The sequence below is a fragment of the Mesocricetus auratus genome, unplaced genomic scaffold, assembly GCF_017639785.1.
Source record: "Mesocricetus auratus isolate SY011 unplaced genomic scaffold, BCM_Maur_2.0 Super-Scaffold_100020, whole genome shotgun sequence".
NCBI classification, from domain to species: Eukaryota; Metazoa; Chordata; class Mammalia; order Rodentia; family Cricetidae; genus Mesocricetus; species Mesocricetus auratus.
In genome coordinates this window covers 7,025,175-7,036,618 of record NW_024429201.1, presented here as the reverse complement: position 1 = coordinate 7,036,618, position 11,444 = coordinate 7,025,175, and positions in this window count along the sequence as shown.

The following is an 11,444-nucleotide window of genomic DNA, read 5'->3' as shown; positions in this document are numbered from 1 at the left end:
GCTACATGTGTGCTCTTTCATACAGAGGGCTCAGTATGGGTGTAGGCATTTTGGTTGGACTTTCATAACAGGAGAGTGGGGGTATTCTAGGTTCTCCAAGTTATTGACTCTGAAAAGGGCATTCTAGCATTTGAGGGGGGAGATCGAATAAGATGATAATGTCGGAAATTGGGAGCCTTTGGGGAACGTGTCTTTGATCTGGGAGAAGTCTGAAGTGGCCGAGAGTAACAGACAAGTGGAACCACAAAGACATCAGGCAGACGAGTGACAGACCAACTGGGGAGGGCCAAAAGAGGTGAGCCCCATTTCTGAGGCTGTGAACACATCTAAACCGCTCTCCCACCATCAAGTAGGGAGGCCCAATCTCTGGGTCCAGTAAACCCAGCTTCCTCCTCCCAAGGGTAGTACCCAGGGAGGTCTGGGTGTCAGGCTGTCCATAAGAGCTCAAGAGGGTGGAGCCAGTGCGCACCCTGGTCAGGGTGTCTTCACTCAACACTGATGGCAAGGGACTTTCAGGGAAATTGCAACACCCATCCCAAAGTTAAAAACAGTGCAAAGCCATGCTTCGAAAGAGCGGCACTTTGGAAGACTTGGTGCAGCCTCTTAAACACTCTTCCTTGAGATGGCAACAGAAAACACCTCCATTGTTCCCAGAGCACCTGCTGCATCCCAAAGCCAGCACAGTACTGTCACACTAGTTTAATCTCCCAGTCACAGAGTGTGCTGCTCTTGCACCACTTCAGAGATTAAAGCCCGGGGTTAGGAAATTATCAAGCCAGAGGTGAGTAGGTGCAAATCTGAGGCTCAAGTATGGGTGAAAACTCAACATTTGCTCAAGCAACTATGTTCTGTATTAACACAGGGGAGCACCCACCCAGATCTGGGACAAGGATGGTAAAACAATCTCTGAAAAGGCGCTGTGATGCACTCAGGTGAGCCTGGCCCGCCTGCCAGTGCTCTTGCTCAGCATCGCCAGCGCAGAGAAGCTGGTCAGGCTTACTATCCCATGGGGGCCGGCTCAAGCAATGGCTGAGCAGTGTGGACGTCCAGCCCATTGCCTAGGGTGGGCATGCTTGGAGGAGCACATCACTTACTTTAGGGTCTCCCATGGATCAGGCAGGAGCTGTCCCTCTTCAGGGGTCTCTCCATCCTAACCCAGCTTCTCTGGCTCCCTTACCAGTTTCACCTGGGGGTGGGTCTTTAAGTCACTGAACTTGCATTTGTCTCTGGAGAACTTAAGATACCATCCCTGCCCCTACTTCTGTACAAAAGCAGCATTCTGATTTGTGACAGTCCTGTGGAGTGATAGTGATCAGGTGATGGTTAGTTGTGGAATCATCCAAAGTGACAAGACTCAATGGACCCCAGTTCACCAAATTTCAGGGCTCCTGGGGTTGCCTGTTTATGTGTCACATTTAACACCCAGCTGGCCACTGGCTCCATTTGGAAAACTGGCCAGGATCCTGTGAGCCTAGAAGCTCCCTTCCTGCTTCTACACCTCACACAGCTGAACCCTGACCCATGCCTTCCACCTGACGCCAGCTGCTCCCAAGGGAATAGCAATCCCCCCTTTTGTTTCATGGACCATATCTAAGAGATGGTGGTCACCAAAGTGATTCCAGGTTAAATGTTCATTGGATATGTCCATTTTAACACTCAGCACCCACCTGTACATCTGCACGAGAGGCCAGATCCAAGGCTACTGATTTCTTCAGGGACCTACAAAAAATATACTTAACCCAAGTAAAAGAGTTCTTGTCAGCAAGCCAAGAAAAAAAATTATAAAACTGAAATAAAAGAATGTCTCATTAAATGTGTAATAAAACATAATGTCAGCATCATCCTCTTGGAATTTATAAAGATGTTATTCATTTGTAAAACATTTGCAAATGTGATTAGACTTGATGGCTGTTTTGTTAATTGACAGGGGTCCTGAGCTGGTTTGGTGCTATATACCTGTAGTCACAGGAGGTGTGGCACAAACAGCAGAGGATACCAAGTTCACGGCGAGTTTAGCAGCATGACTGTCTCCAAAAAGGCATTAACAAGTGAGTGATTCCTAAGAAGTCATAAATACTTTAAACCCTTCCTAGTTAGCGACCCACCCAATACTTCCAAAAACAACACATTAAAACCTTTAAAATGTCTGTCTTTCTCAATTATAACTTGGATGGTCCTTGTTATGACATTGGAAGATATAATACATTTTTAATCTTTTTAAACTCACACTAGAGTTATTCTGAGAATATTACAAGTTGGAACAATTTCTTACAAACAGTTTAAATAGTTGAATTGTCACTATGAATTTTATTTACATTAAAAACCAAAGCTCATAAAGAAATGAAATTAAAATGAAAAATTGATCTCAGTAATTTTATGAGATGATCCTGATTTTAAAATATAACACATGTATTTGCTCTTTTTACTAATACATTTTTTCATTGACAAATTTTTAAAAAGCTATAGTCAAAAGATAAATAGTTAATATAAAATGAGTTAAGTGTTTTGTTTTGTTTTTTGAGACATGTTCTCTCTACAGAACCCTGATTGTCCTGGAACTCACTCAGTAGACTAGGCTGTCCTCAAACTCACAGAGATCCGCCTGCCTCTGCCTCCTAGGATTAAAGGCGGGTGTCACCATGCCTAGTTAACTCAGTGTTTTTGATAGGAGGTGGAACTCTGGGGCACAGAACAGCTCTCAGAGGACCCGTCTTTAAAACTTGCTAAGCCAGATCCACCCACTTTCACTAATCAGCAAGCTATAGCTCAATCACCCAAAATCCTTATGGACAAGCCAGCAGCCAGTCAGAATTCACTGCACTCTCCAGTAGGTTCTATAAGAGCTGTTGGCGCGGACCTGGGAAGACTGCAGCACTCAAAAGAGACCAACAGTAAACACTGTGGGCTGCACATCCTGGAGAGTGGCTTTCTTGTGCTGCTGTGTCCCTAAGGAGAAAAGTCACCTAGGACATGAGACAGAGCGAACCTCCAACCTGGGCCCCTGGCTTCCCTGGCTGCCCAGGAAGAACAAGTTAAAGCAGGCGACAGTCACACAGTGAGGCAGTCTGATGCTGCCGTGAGGAAGGCAAGGAAGGCTATGTCTGAGGTTGACTCTCTCTGACATGACTACATGTTTCAAGAGTTTTCCTAGGGAGTCTACTTATAGTCACCCCAAATAGAGAAGGCAACGAGAGACCTAAGAAACAATTCCACCCAAGTCCAGTGTGATGAGCTTGTGATTTACCACAGCGTAGTGAGGAGTGATCTAGAAACAGTCGACTCACATATAGGCACAGTGATATCATGGTTTCCCCCTCTTCCCAGCAGTTGTGTCTCGTGTGGGCGACCCCACGCTCTGATTTCAAGAGGACATACTCTAACTGTTCCTGCCCTCTGGGGCTGTCATTTCCCCAGACAAGGGTTTTACCTAGGCTGACAATATCACATGTGGTACCTCTTGCAGAGCAGGCCTTAAATTTAATCTGAAAGTAATTGGTTGCACCCCTAATAGTCAAGCCACAATTACATCTATGGGCACATTTTGCCTGGCATACTGATAGAGTAACATGCTTTACCTCAGCCATTGCCTTCCATAAGTCTGCATATCATCTTTTGTCACTACACTGGGGGGGGTATTTCAGAAAGATTCTGGGCTGATGCCACAGGCCTGACTCCATTGGCTCCACAGGCCTAGCTGATACAAGGGCCCCAAGCAGAATGAACAGTCTCTACCTCTTTTATGTGAGACATGAACATACTTGCCCACACTTAGTCCTTTATACCATCTATCTTCACATCCATTCACAGATGCCCACTGTTACTGATTTTCCAGGAGCCAAAGCATACTTGACCCCAGGTCCAACCAAGTCCAAATACTCTGTACCTTGTAAGAGACCAACAAGTTCACAATGCAATGTGAGGTCATCAGTCACCCTGCTTCACCTGTAGGCCGCCTTGGCCATCCCCTAGGGAGGGAAGCTGCTAGAACCATCCCAAACCCATGAGGTTTCCCTCCCTCCAAAATAGTGGGTGCAGTGAGATCTCCTGAACCCCTTCCACCCTTTGATGGACTGTGTAGTTGTAGCTGGAAAACCTCCAGGAACTCAAAAACACTTTCATCATTTTTTTTGCCCTAGGAACTCCAGCTTGACACAAATCTTGTCATATATGCCTGAGTGACCCTGACAGGCTTCTGCATAATCTTGTTTTATTTCCCCTTGGTGGATTTAGCACAGTGGTTCTCAACCACCCTAGTGCTGTAACCCTTTAATACAGGTCCTCATGTTGTGGTGACCCCTAACCATAAATTATTTTCATTGTTACTACAGAACTATAATTTTACTTCTGTTGTAAATCATAATGTAAATAAATGTCAGATATGCAGGATATCTTTCCTGTGAAAGGGTCATGACCCACAGGTTGAGAACTGCTGCAAAGTACTTTCTAAACTTGATGTTTGAGTACTAGTCTAGGTCACTCCAGACCCTCCAACACTTGTAAAGATCATGAACCACCATGGGACTCAGCCAACGCCTCAAAGCCCCACCCCAGTTCTGAGATCAGCTATTAACTTGGCTGTGGGTACAGCGACTGTTGTGTGGAGCAGAGGAGTCATCAGGGCATACGAGAAGGTGTGACGTCACAGTGCAGCTCAATTCTGTCCCCTCTCGTTGACCCCCTCCCCAATTCCATAGCCACATATTTACACCTACATCAGCTGGGTGTGAGGTGGCAGCTGCTCCCAGCCTTTAGCTAGCCTATGCCTGATGACCACCCTCGGGAGGTCCAGCCACCACGATGACAGGAGAGACAGAGGTTGGCCATGGGAGCGGAGGTGGGGGTTGCAGAGGAAGGCTGTGTTATTTACATTATATAGAGTGTTGCAGGCAGAAAATGAGTCCGATAATTCTTTGTCACTGAGCCCATAATTTAATGATGGTGTGGCCTGTGATTGTAATGACCAAAGTGTGTAAATGTCCTCAGGGCTCTACCAACTCTCACTTCCTCCCCTCCGTCCCATTCTGAGGCCTGGACCCAACTCGCACGCCATAACTATGCATAGATATGTAGGATCTTCTGCCCCCCCCGCCTTTCTTCCCACACATCAAGCTAACCAAGTCTCCTCTCACCTACTGTTCCACTTTTATGGGGACAGTGCCATCTGTGAACCTTAAGCATCCACACTGCTATGTAGCAGTGGGTCTGTTACCACAAACTTTGCTCAGAGGACTGGGCTCATTCCCTCAGTTTTCCCAGCCAAGGACTTGGGGGGGGCGGGTTTCAAGCACACTCATAAGGCAGGAATCCCGTGTTCTCTAGTTTGCGTAGAAGCTTTTTGTATTGGGTTTTCTTGTCATTGCTGTTTCTGGTTTTAATTTGAGGTTCAGGAGGACTGGTGAAGCTCTATTCTAGAAAAAGAAAAAGGAAATATTGGAGGTCTGAGAGCAATTGCCTTTGGGTGGAGCATACCCCTCCCCCCATTAAAGGATACGAAAATGTTCCCTGGAGATGTCCTGACTCTGTCAGCTAGGAGGCTGTTGCCAGGCTTGTGTGGAAACCAGCAAATCTGTCATTTTTCCTGGAACTCCTATTTATTTCCTGGAGGGCAGCACAGCCAGGCAGATAAACATATCTCGGGAGGGGCTGGATAGACCCTTAATACATGCTGATACACAGAGAAAATGGACAGCCTAGTATCTAAGCAAACTGTTGGTGTGCTCTTTCGAGCTGTTTCCTATAAAGGCACAGAAACCAGAGCTGTCCACATGCCTAGCTGTGGTTGGTTGGTTGGATAGATAGATGAATGGGTGGATGAACAGAAGAATCGTTGGTTGGTTGGTTGGTTGGTTGGTTGGTTGGTTGGTTGGTTGGTTGGATAGATGAATGGGTGGATGAACAGAAGAATCATTGGTTGGTTGGTTGGTTAGTTGGCTTTTGTTGTTTCGAGACAGGGTCCACTACATACTCTAGCTTGGCTTCAAACTCTCCTTTCTTACCTGTCTCCCATGTGCTATGCTGGGATTAGTGGTCTACACCACCACACCTGCCCCCCTCAGGCTCCGAACATTTCATGGGTTGGTGTGCACCTGTGTGTCCCATGGATCATTTGGAATTCTGAATTGAGATGAATGCCCTTAGCCCTGCCCTCCCAAGCTCCTTTGGCCTTGGAGCCTGCCTAGCAGATGATGCTCATTCATTTGCTCTGTGGCCCAAGTAAGGCTGAAGGGTTATGTCTGCACAACTGAATGACACAAGTGCAGCTGGGCTGTGATCTGGTGGGAGTTAGGGAGTATTTATTAGTAACCTAATTCTAGGTGTAGGTTTTCTAGGCAGGGTGTCAGCAATGAGACGAATTCCAAGCCTCAAGCCCAACAGGCTGAGGAGACATGACTGTGGGAAAGCAGAGAAACACAGCCCTGATGACTTGGTAGAGGGAGGAAGAGGCCACAGCCCCAGGAAGAGGACACAATCTAGGACATAGAAAGGCCAGCATGCTTCCCCAGAACGTGGCACAGCTTTAACTTTGGCGCAGAGAGACCAAGTTGGACTTCCAACCTATACAAATCTAATTATGTTTGCTTAATTAAATTTATGATAACGTGCTACAGCAATGACATGGTCAGCTAACAAGAGATTTCACGGAAGATGGGATTCCTGGCAGGAGGAACACAGAGTGCAATGACCTAGAGTCCTGGTCTCCTGGGCTCATCCCTTACCTGCCACAGGTCCTGATCTCTGTTCATCGTGTGCTGCCCTTGCCCGCTGGAATCACGGCTGTCTGTGTAGACCATGCTGGCTTCAAACTTGCAGCAATCCTCCTGCCTCTGCCTCCCCTCTCACCATCATATCTGGCCAGGCTTACAGATTAAAGAATGAAGTAGGTAAACCTTAGAAGTGCAGAAAATTATACAGGTGGCCTTATGGATTTATTACATGGATGGTCAAAGTACAAACGTGTTGTCAATCAAGTACCCGGAATGCTCCTCCCATGCAATTGTCATGTTTCTCTCTGCACTCTGCACCACAGAGCTGCCTGTCGCTTGTCATAAATTACCCAGGCACATAAATGTGGAGAAGTGGACATGCCCAGCCTCAAGAGACACAGGCCTGGTGTTCTTTGTTGCTGTGACCCTTCTGGTTCCATCTTTATCTCCATTTCAAGTCTAGGCCTCAGGACAGTTCTCTCCCATCCGCAACAGATTGCCGTTGAGAAAGACTAAAGATCCCCTGTCTAAACGTGGAATTGACAGCAGATGCATCCAGCCTTCTCTGAAGGGCGCTGGAAGCCCCTGCTGACTCAGCTTTTCCTGAGTCCTTCCTCTATACCCTTCTCAGCAGCTCAGGACTATGCATGAAGGACTCAGTACAGAGGACAGTTGTGACCACTGGGCTCTCCCACCACGGACTGGAGCTGTTTGTGCTCCTGCAAAAACTCACCACTGACCCCAGTGTACAGAGGGAATGAGGACCTGTAATATCCTCTTCTAGGTTCAATACTCTCAGACCCCCGCACCAACACCTCCACATAAACTGATGGATAGGCATTATACTAACATTCACGTAAAACAAAAGCAAAATTAAGCTCATAGCAGTGAAGCAGTGGACTTTTAATGGAAAAGGGCAAACTACCCCTCAGACATCTGGTAACACTGAAAATCACTGTAGCCTTCTGAGGTTGTATCAAACAAGATGTGATCATAAAACCTTTAGCAAACTCAACTTTGTAAAACAGCCCCAAGTGGACAGGACAAAGGTAAGAAAAGACACTTTGAACAAAGGTGTTTTTCACAGTCACTATGTTCAGCCCAGCCCTGCTGACTAAGGACTGCCTCACAGCATGCAAGCACGTGGAGCGCCTGTTCTAAGCAGTCATCCTCAGTGCTACTGACATTTGGGGATCAGCATCTTTAGGGTTAAGGGTGAGGCTGACTGCCCTGCAGCCCACGAGATGCCAGTGCACAACTCCCAGTCACGACAGTCAACGCTCCTGGCATGGCTCCTCTGTCTGACATTGGAGGTGTGAGGGCAATCCCACCCTGGTCGAGAACAATCCGTTCAAATGACAACAGCGGCCAACTCTCCACAGGGTTGGGTAGAAGACAGGAAGTGATAAGGGCTGGGGGACCCTGAGTGTGTGCCCTTCTCCAGGAGGCAGGCACTCAACTAGAAAACCAGAAATATATCCTGGTTTTTGGGTTTGTATCTACCATGTGTGTGTGATGTATGTCCACGTGTGTGCAGGTATGTGTGCCCATGCATGTGGCTAGAAGTCTGAGAGGGAGATTAGATGTCCTCTGTTACTGCTCTTTTATTCCCTTGAGACAGGGTCTCTCACTGGGTGTGGAGCCAGGCTGGAGACTAGCATGCCCTAGGAACCCTCCTGTCTCCAGCCCCTGCATCCCTGAGGTTACAGGCACACATGGTGACACCCAGCTCTTTATGTGGGTGCTGGGGACTTGAACCCAGGTCCTCACACTTGTTCAACAATCACTCTTACCTACTAAGCTTCCTCCCAGTCCCTAGACTTCCCTTTTTTTTAATTTAGCAGCCAGTTCAGAGTTAAAACAGTGATGTCCGAGTCTTACCCAGGAGCAGATGTCCACAGACCTTCGGCAAGGGGGAGAGGGGAAAAACCATAGGCTCCACAGTCCTAAGTCTCTGCCAGTTACTGAAGTTGCTTTTGGATGGGTGGGTGGTGGAAGCAGCCACAGATGATATGTAAGTGAAGTATGGTTAGCCCCCTCCTCCAGTAAGCTTCATTTGCAAGCACTGAAATTTTAATTTTATATACTTTCACATCATAAAATAATCTTCCATTGATTTTTGTTTTCAACCATTTAAAAATGCCCACACCACTATTAGCTTATTATAACTCTATACAAACAGCACCAAGATTGGTCTGAGACCCTTGGGCCACAAGCTACCTAGCCATGTGCTGTACCTAAGAGCTGGATGGAAAGGGGGTGGGCTGGAGCCAGTGCCTGGGCACACGCTGCAAACATGGGAGGGATCCTCACTGCGATTCCTTTCTCACTCCTCCCTTGTGGGGTCTAGGACTGCAGCTCCTCATGGTACTGCCTCCTGGGATGCAGTGCCTGTGGCTTCTATTGTTTAAAAACAGACTAACTGCTCTACCATTCTTTGTTTTCTATTGTTGTAAATGAAAGACCATCAGTAGCATTAACCTAGCTGTTGGCACGGTTCCCAGGGTCCCGGAAAGCTCTTTATCATGAATTCCATCATTTCTTACTGAGTTTGCCACTTAGTGACTTCCCGAGTCCTCCCAGCATCCCTTCTCTTTGATGGTAAAGAGAGAAAGCACAGATGGCCTTCTCTGTGCACGGAGGGAGTCACCCCCCATGCTGAGAGTGGACACACGTGGTGCTTTGATCCAGGAGAGGAGACCAGCGTGGCTTCTGAGCCTGCATCCTGTGATTCCACCTGGAAAACTCAGTGTGCAAGGAAAACCAGCTGTCCCTGGAGCTGCCTCTGCTGGGACCACCCTGAAGCCCACCTGGAACAGCACAGAGCCTTCAGCAATCCTGCTCACCAAAGGTAAATGTGGGGCAGGCACAAGGAGACTGGGAAGGAAAGACAGCAGTGAAAAGAAATGGAGCAGGAGGCCACTCAGAGAGCCTGGGAAGCGTGGAAGGGGGACTGGAGGTAAACCAGGAAGACTAGAGTGAGACAGAGGAGGGGGGCAGGACAGCAGGGCCAAAGGCACCAAGATGCTGGGGCATCAGTAATGTAGCAGGGGAGGCAGAAGGCATCTCCTGTGTGTGTATGTTTGTGTGTGTGTGTGTGTGTGTGTGTGTATATGTGTGTATGTGTGTGTGTCTGTGTGTGTATGTGTGTATGTGTGTGTATGTGTGTGTGTCTGTGTGTGTGTATGTGTGTATGTGTGTGTGTCTGTGTGTCTGTGTGTATGTGTGTGTGTGTGTGTGTGCGCGCGCACGCGCGCGCTCCCACCCACCCCAACCCACTGTTCATGGGCTTTAGATTCAAAAGCCTCGCCGAGTCTTTTTCCCATGACCCCTTTGAGACTGCCAGCTCCACTAACCTCCCTCCCACAGGGTCTGGGAGAGGAGGTGTGGGAGTGTCCCTGGTTATCCCTCCCCAGGCCAAGATGGAAGGCCCAGCCAGCCTCCCCAGTCAGAGATTCCCAGGAGACAGGTAACTAAGCAGGGCTACACAGCAGGGAGGGAACAGGGCAGCCCTGGGGTCAAATGGCCCTTTTGTTAAGTCACTTTCCAACAAGACAAGGGACAGGGGGGTGGTCTCCAAAGTGAGAGTCCCAGCTCCCTCATGTCTCTCCCTGATTTCCTGATCTATAAACAGTCACTGTATAAACCAGGGACAAGGAGAAGGGTTGGAGAAAACTACAGCCATTGAGACAGGGACTCCCATTTTAAATGGTTATGGAGGGAGGGAGCCTTGACCTCCTGTGCCCATAGTAAGACTGCAACCAAGAAGTGGCTGATGATCCAACAGGGCAGAGTCCATTGATCAAACCGTGTGGGGACAGACAAATGACTCTAGACTTCCAGTGCAGTCCTGCAAATGCCACCCTCCTGACCATCCTCAGACGCAGTCCCAGGGAGGACTGGGGAGGCCAAGCCTTGACAGGAAAATTGGTGTGTCATTATCTCGAAATCTCAGGGTCTTAGGCTAGAGATTGTTTCTAGTTAGAGGAAAGTAAGACAATGCATTTGCACACCTGAATTGATGGTTTACGAAATTTATATCTGCAATCCAAGCACTGCCTACTCAGTCTTCTAGGCTTGCTGGATGTATATGACTACACCTCCTGTCACTCACTTGTTACCTAGCCCGCTGTGATTTTCCCAGGCTCCCAGTGACCTGGCCGACTGTACACAGCCACACAGTTCCCCAGGATAAACAAATACACCCGGCGACTCCTCCCACTTGAGACAAGCTCTGTGCTTGGCTATAGCAAAGGCGCAATGGTCCTCAGGACACAGCAGTAGAGTCCTGAGCACTACATGTTCCCTGATTGTGCGTGGCTGGAAGGGACCTTTTAGGGTCTACTTAGTAAGTCCTCCTGGGCCCCATGCCAGTGTGAGGGGTGGTGTCTCTAAGCAAAAGTCACGGCAATGTTTGGTGCCTTCTACTAGCAGGAATAGCACAGACAGAAGAGCAGCAAGAGCTGAGAAATGGCTCACAGAGCAGACAGACCTGTTACCTAGCCCACTGACCTGTCTTTCCGGAGAGTTCTCAAATTTCTTGATGTGCCAGCAGTCAATGTGTAATGAACTTGGGGTGGATGGGATGGGTAGAGCACTTGCCTAGCACAAACAAGACCCTTTGGGTTTAACCACCAGGGTTGCAAAAATAAAAAACTAAATGTAAGTTGGTGATGAAGGGTCCCCGGAAGAGCATGGATGAAGACCCTTGGGAGGGAGGAAGGGCTGAGGAGCCTGGCA